The sequence below is a fragment of the Octopus sinensis genome, unplaced genomic scaffold (assembly GCF_006345805.1).
Source record: "Octopus sinensis unplaced genomic scaffold, ASM634580v1 Contig18487, whole genome shotgun sequence".
In the NCBI taxonomy this organism is placed as follows: Eukaryota; Metazoa; Mollusca; class Cephalopoda; order Octopoda; family Octopodidae; genus Octopus; species Octopus sinensis.
In genome coordinates this window covers 22,501-30,000 of record NW_021835880.1, presented here as the reverse complement: position 1 = coordinate 30,000, position 7,500 = coordinate 22,501, and positions in this window count along the sequence as shown.

Genomic DNA, 7,500 nt, shown 5'->3' with positions numbered 1-7,500 from the left:
TTGCGTATCTGATTTGGACCTCCAAGAGCAGCAGCTAAGCTCTGATCTTTGTGGATCTTAAAATGTCTTTTGACCCCCCCCTCCATTAGATTTGCAGATCAAGTGGCATGCATACACGGCATTGAAAGCTGTGCACAAATATATAGGCAGAGTTGTTGGTAGAGGTTCATTTTTCAAGGGTCCACAAATGAGATTTGAGCCCACCAAAAGAAAGGCCTGATCTGTCACAAGTTGTGCACACAGAAAGGCCATTGAGATTCACCTCGATCGTAACATTCGTCCTTAAATCTCTCTTGAGCTTTGTATGTTTCATCCTGGCCCCCCTGAAAAGCTCCCTACCCCCCAAATTTTTCGCTATCTAGCTTGATCCGAAGCTAGGTTTTCTATGGCCTTTGGATCCATTCCAGTGACTTCATACTAGTCCTTATACCGTCCTTAAACCTTTAAGGTTTTCACCGATTGCGCTTCCCCTCTGCAAGCTCGCCATAAAACAGCCGTCTGCGTGTGTATTTATCCGCCATTCGAACAATATGGCCGGACCATCTCATTTGATTTAATATTATTAATATTTATTAATATTATACAAATGTATAGAGTAATCCATCAGATTAATGTAAAATTGTTTTTAGTATGCCTGAAGATTAACACTATGTATGTATGTATGTATGTATGTATGTATGTATGTATGTATGTATGTATGTATGTATGTATGTATGTATGTATGTATGTATCTATCTATCTATCTATCTATCTATCTATCTTTCTTTCTTTCTTTATTTTTATTTATTTCTATATTTCTATTCTGAAAATATTGGTTCCACATTTTTAACACACGGCCAGCACTTTCTAGGATGGGACTTAAATCGATTACATCGACCCTATTGTTCAAATGGTACTTAATTCATCGACTACGAAAAGATAAAAGGCAAAGTTGACCCCGGTGGAATTTGAACGTGAAAATGGATGGAATGACATTAAACATTTTGCCAAAGGGCTGCTAATGACGTTGGATCGTCAGGTTGTCCATGAAGGTACGGACCTGTATTCTTTCACCTATGTCACGCCGCTCCATTAATTCCCGAAAATAGCCTTTTGGCATTACATTAAACGTTTAGAGTGTTTTCTTTTTATAAACAGTACTACATTGGTAAGGGAGGTAATTATAGTTATTTAAACAGCATTTATTTCCCTTGGATAAAGAGTTGTTTCCCTTCACATTGCAAATTGTGATCGATTAAAAAAAGCAAACAGATATTGCATAGTGACATTTCGTCCGTTTTTATGTTCTGAGTTCAAATGCTGCTGGGGTCCGGTTTGCTTTTCACACCTTTTCGGGTTTCAGGAAATAGGTATCAGTCAAGTACTAGAGTCAGATCTCCCTCAAAATTTCAGCCTTTTCTACTTATAACAAAGGAATATTTGGCATTTTGTGAATATTGGACACACACACACACACTTACACACACACACAGAAAGAAAGGAAGAAAGAACAGAATAAAGAAAGACAGAAAAGAAAGAAAGAAGTAAAGAAAGGAAGAAAGAAAGAAAAGAAGAAAGAGAGAAAGAAAGGAAGAAAGAAAGAATAACAGAAAGAATGAAAGAAAGAACAGAAGGAAGAAAGAATGAAAGAAGGAATGAAAGAAAGAAAGAAAGAAAGAAGGAATGAAAGAAAGAAAGAAAGAAAGAAAGAAAGAAAGAAAGAGAAGAATGAATGAAAGAAAGAAAGAAAAAAGGAAGAAAGGAAGAATGAAAAAAGAATGAAAGAAGGAATGAAAGAAAGGAAGAAAGAAAGAATGGAAGAAAGGAGAAAGAAGAATGGAAGAAAGGAAGAAAGAAAGAAGGAAAGAATGAAAGAAAGAATGAAAGAAAAACGAAGAAAGAAAGAAAAAATGAAGAAAGAAATAAAGATGAAAGAAAACAAGAAAGAAAGAAATGAAGAATGAAAGAAAGAAAGAGGAAAGAAGAAAGAATGTAAGAATGAAAGAAAGGAAGAAAGAATGAAGAACGATTAAAAGAAAGAAAGAAAGAATGAAAGAAAGAAAGAGAGAAAGAAAGGAAAAAGAAAGAAAGAAAGAAGAAAGAAAGAAAGAAAGAGAAGAATGAATGAAGAAAGAAGAAAAAAGGAAGAAAGGAAGAATGAAAAAAGAATGAAAGAAGGAATGAAAGAAAGGAAGAAAGAAAGAATGGAAGAAAGGAAGAAAGAAAGAATGGAAGAAAGGAAGAAAGAAAGAAGGAAAGAATGAAAGAAAGAATGAAAGAAAAACGAAGAAAGAAAGAAAAAATGAAGGAAAGAAATAAAGAATGAAAGAAAACAAGAAAGAAAGAAATGAAGAATGAAAGAAAGAAAGGATGAAAGAAAGAAAGAATGTAAGAATGAAAGAATGAAAGGAAGAAAGAATGAAAGAACGATTAAAAGAAAGAAAGAAAGAATGAAAGAAAGAAAGAGAGAAAGAAAGGAAGAAAGAAAGAAAGAAAGGAAGAAAGAAAGGAAGAAGGAATGGAAAAGAATGAAAGAATGACAGAAAGAATGAAAGAAAGAAAGAATGAAAGAAAGAAAGAAAGAGAAGAATGAATGAAAGAAAGAAAGAAAAAAGGCAGAAAGGAAGAATGAAAAAAGAATGAAAGAAGGAATGAAAGAAAGAAAGGAAGAAGGAAAGAATGGAAGAAAGGAAGAAAGAAAGAAGGAAAGAATGAAAGAAAGAATGAAAGAAAGAACGGAAGAAAGAAAGAAAAAATGAAGGAAAGAAATAAAGAATGAAAGAAAACAAGAAAGAAAGAACGGAAGAAGGAAAGAGAGTAAGAAAGGAAGAATGAAAGAAAGAAAGGATGAAAGAAAGAAAGAATGTAAGAATGAAAGAATGAAAGAAAGAAAGAATGAAAGAACGATTAAAAGAAAGAAAGAAAGAATGAAAGAAAGAAAGAGAGAAAGAAAGGAAGAAAGAAAGAAAGAAAGGAAGAAAGAAAGAAAGAAGGAATGGAAAAGAATGAAAGAATGACAGAAAGAATGAAAGAAAGAAAGAATGAAAGAAAGAAAGGAAGAAAGGAAGAAAGAAAGGAAGAAAGAAAGGAAGGAAGACAGAAAGAAAGAAAGAAACAAACAAACAAACACTAAGCAGCTGCATCTATTTGCTATGGATGCGTGAATGTAACTTCATTCCCGGTATTGATGTTGCTTTGAAGTTGAGAAATCTGCAGTTACTCTATCCAGATTACAAGTTCAAGTGTATACCTGTAATTATTGGGGACCTTGGGATATGTAACACACTGCCTAAATACCATTCTTGAGAAATTAGACTTCTCAAAACCAGAAAGGAGAAAGTTTATTCGAAGACTACAGATCCAATCATTCACTGGAACTATAATAATCTGTAAAACTTTCCAGAAGTTTATCATTTAAGTATATATGAGCTTGTCCACATATGCAACTATATGCATGAGAATACATACATAAAACATACAAATTTGCTCATATACATACATACATACATACATACACATACATACACACATGCATACATACATACATACATACATGCATACATACATACATACATACATACATACATACATGCACACATACATACATACATACATACATACATACACACATGCATACATACATACATACATACATACATACATGCACACATACATACATACATACATACATACATACATACATACATACATACATACGTGCATACATGCATACATACATACATAGAAAAGCATGCACGGTAAGATGGAATCTGCGCTGGCCCTCATTCTTCAACTTAACAGTCAACTCGATCGTCAGATGTTTGGCGGACGTCATCACAGTTTCGGCCCTTAAACACAATCGTTCTGTCCGCTGGGCCCAGTTTGACCGGGGATTGGTGCCTTCCGGTCAGACCGTCCCGTTGACTGCTGTGTTCAATGTGGTCACTATCCTCGCTGATGCTCTTTCTGCAGATTCTTGCAATCTCTTGACGGCTTCTCTCCGCTCCTTTCCACTTCGACCAACCTCACCCCCCAACCGACGCATAGACCATCCAACATACCCTCTGCACCCCACCTCCACCGCATATAACCGACATTTAAAGTCACGTGCCCCGATCTCGTCAACTAACTCAGCGTATTTAGCTCGCTTAATTTCCTGTGCCTCCCCGACGTGGGTCTCAGCTCTACCAACACCACCATCTTCCCAGCTTGTGTGAAAAGAACAATGTCTGGTTACAGTGTGGTTTGCCTTACTGTCCCAGAGACTGTTTCACCGCCCGAAACGTCGCCGTCCATCACCAGCACCCAATCGCTTGCCATGCTCAGCCAAGATGTGCGCTTTTCTTCGGTAGCTTTTCTCATCGTCACCGAGGCACTGACCCGAGTGAAGTTGATCCTTGACTGTTGGGGCACGGTTGCCGATTGGCTCCTGTCAACTGCGTTCCGGATAATGCCAGCTAGCTGCTCCAACACCTAGTTGTGACGGTAGGTGTAGCGCGGCAGCAGCCTCTTGGAGCCCGACAACCAGTGCTCCAAGCATCCTGGCACAGCTCTACACTTGTGACATTCCGCGTCATCCGTCAGCTGCCAACGCTTCAGATTGACGAGTGTCGGCTCCGCATCGTACGTGGCTTTCAAAAGGAAACTGAGTTCGCACTCCGTCATTCTCAAAATCTAGCTCCAAGAGAAGTTACGTTCGCATACTCCCTCCCATGAGGTCCTGGCTCCCTGCACCGGCTGCTGTGCCGCCTTTGCGCATCTCCGCTGCTCCTCGTCATTTCGTGCCCGCTCCACCACCATAGCTCTCCTCCCAGAAGCGCTCTCCATGCTCCTCCACCTGTGAGGAGTGCCATAGCAGATGCCAAAGCGACCCGATTACACAGCGTCGCGTATCTCATCGAACTGCATCCCATCGATAGCGTCATCTGTAGCTACCCCCGCTCACCATTTGCGAGTGATCTGAGACGCGGTGGGTCTCTTGCAATGGTGTCATCCGATGAGTTTCGCAGCATCATGGCCAGTCGTATCTTCGCACACTTATACTCTTCAACGATGGATCTTATACATACATACATGCATACATACATACATACATACACACCAACATACATACATACATACATACATGCAAACATACATACATACATACATGCATACATACATGCATACATACATACATACATACATACATACATACATACATACATACATACATACATACATACATACATACATACATAGAAAAGCATACACGGTAAGATGGAATCCGCGCTGGCCCTCATTCTTCAACTTATAAGTCAACTCGATCGTCAGGTGTTTGGTGGATGTCATCACAGTTTCGGCCCTTAAACACAAGCGTTCTCTCCGCTGAGCCCAGCCTAACCTGGGTTTGGTGCCTTCCCGGTCAGACCGTCTCGTTGACTGCTCTGTTCAAGGTGGTCACTATCCTTGTTGATGTTCTTTCTGCAGCTTCTTGCAATCTCTTGACGGCTTCTCTCCGCTCCTTTCCACTTCGACCAATCTAGCTCACCAACTGACGGATAGACCATCCAACATCCCTCAGCATTCTCGGAACTCCTAACCATCTTCTCCATGCCATGTTCAGCTTCTGCTCGATAATTCCTATCCGACATAACGCAGCTTCATACACTGTAAGTATAGGCCAAACTGGTATAGGCCTACTGGTAGTAGGCCAAACTGACAACACCACAACTTGAAATACCCTGGCAACACGACCTGTCAATCGCCCCGATCCCATCCTCCGCCTACCGCTGGATCTCAATCCTGCGGTAGATGTCTGTTATGCCGGCAGAGCACCATCTTCCCAGGCTCTTTACCGGCTCATTGCGAAAAGTTGGTATCTTCTCTCCAGCAACCCTGAAGTAGATTTGTTGCAGCTTCCCTGCTCGCAAGGACAGGCCCCGACTCTTCTTCTGTTTGAATCTAATTTGTGCCCATTGTGTCAGCTCATCCAGCCGCTGCAAACCGTCAACCGTCTTTTCATACGTTGGATCGTCAGGTTGTCCATGAAGGTACGGACCTGTATTCTTTCACCTGTGTCATTGGCCATACCCTCGACGTGTGGAATTACAGATTTTGTAACAATTTCCATCACGATGACAAAGACCTGTGGCGAAATGGTGCGCCCCATTGGTATGCCTACTTCAATCTTTTGCCATTCCATCGTAAACTTCTTTGTTGTAAAGTGCATCTGGAACTGTCCAAGATACGCTTTGACGGCGTTGATGACTTTCGCTGGGACATGAATGAAACTCAGGGCAAACTAGATTTATTTGTGTGAGATCGATCCGTATGCGTTCGCCAGATCAAGCCAGATCACGTCCAAGTTGCTGAATTTTTCCTTACGGTATCCCAGATCATCTGAGCATGTTCCAGGCATCCAGGGAGACCTAGCACGCACACCTTCTGAACTGAGACATCAATTAGCTCGTTCCTCAATACGATGTCTGTCAGTGGTTTCGCCATCACGATATTTAGCAGTGATGTCAACCTGAACTGATCCAGTGTCTTAGAATCCTTCACCTTGGGGACATAAACGCCTTCTGCGATGCCCCATTCTGGTGTTATTATCCCATTCCGCCAAGTTCTCGCAACAGCTTCCACAACTCCCGAAGCACTTTCGGGCAGTACTTAAACAGTTTGTATGCCAAACCGTTCTGACCCGGTGTGCTTTCCGCTCTCGCCTTCTTTACAAATTCTTGAACCTCTTTCATCGTCAGTTCTCCGATCGCAAAGGGAACTCTCGATGCGGGTGGTCCTATTAGGTTATCACAATCTGATAGCTCCTCATCCTTGCGAGCATCTGTATATGTTTTGCGTAAACGTTCCTGCACATCTTCCGTCGTCGCCTGCAACTCTTCAGATTTCCCAGCCTCAAACAGACTCTTCGAGAAACGATAGGTGCTTTTAAAGAACGCCTTCGGGGTTCGTTGTCTTGCCTGCCGCTTCTGGTAAGCGACTTCTGCACGACGCACTTCACGATGTTGTTTCTTCGCGTCATTCACTAGCTCTCTCAGGCCTTGACGTTCCCTCTCTGTCGCTGCTTTCTTCCACGTCTTCTTCAGGTGTTGTTTCTCACGCCGGATCTGTTCCCGACAGGTGTTTCTGCGGGGCTTGCGGACACGGCGCTGCCGGCTCCTCTGTGTTGAACCGTTCAATACATGTCACGTAGCAGATCTTGATCAAGAGTCGCAGTTTTCTCGAAGCCGTCATCTGCAGAATACAACTGATCATGTTAGTTAGGTTTTCATTACATGCATACATACATTCATACATTCATACATTCATACATACAAACAAACATGCATGCATGCATACATAAATACATACATACATAGATGCATGCATGCATACATAAATACATATATACATACATAATACAGTCATACATACATAAATACATGCATACATACTTACATACATACATACATAAATATATAATACATACATGCATACATACATGCATACATAAATACATACATAATACATACATACATAATA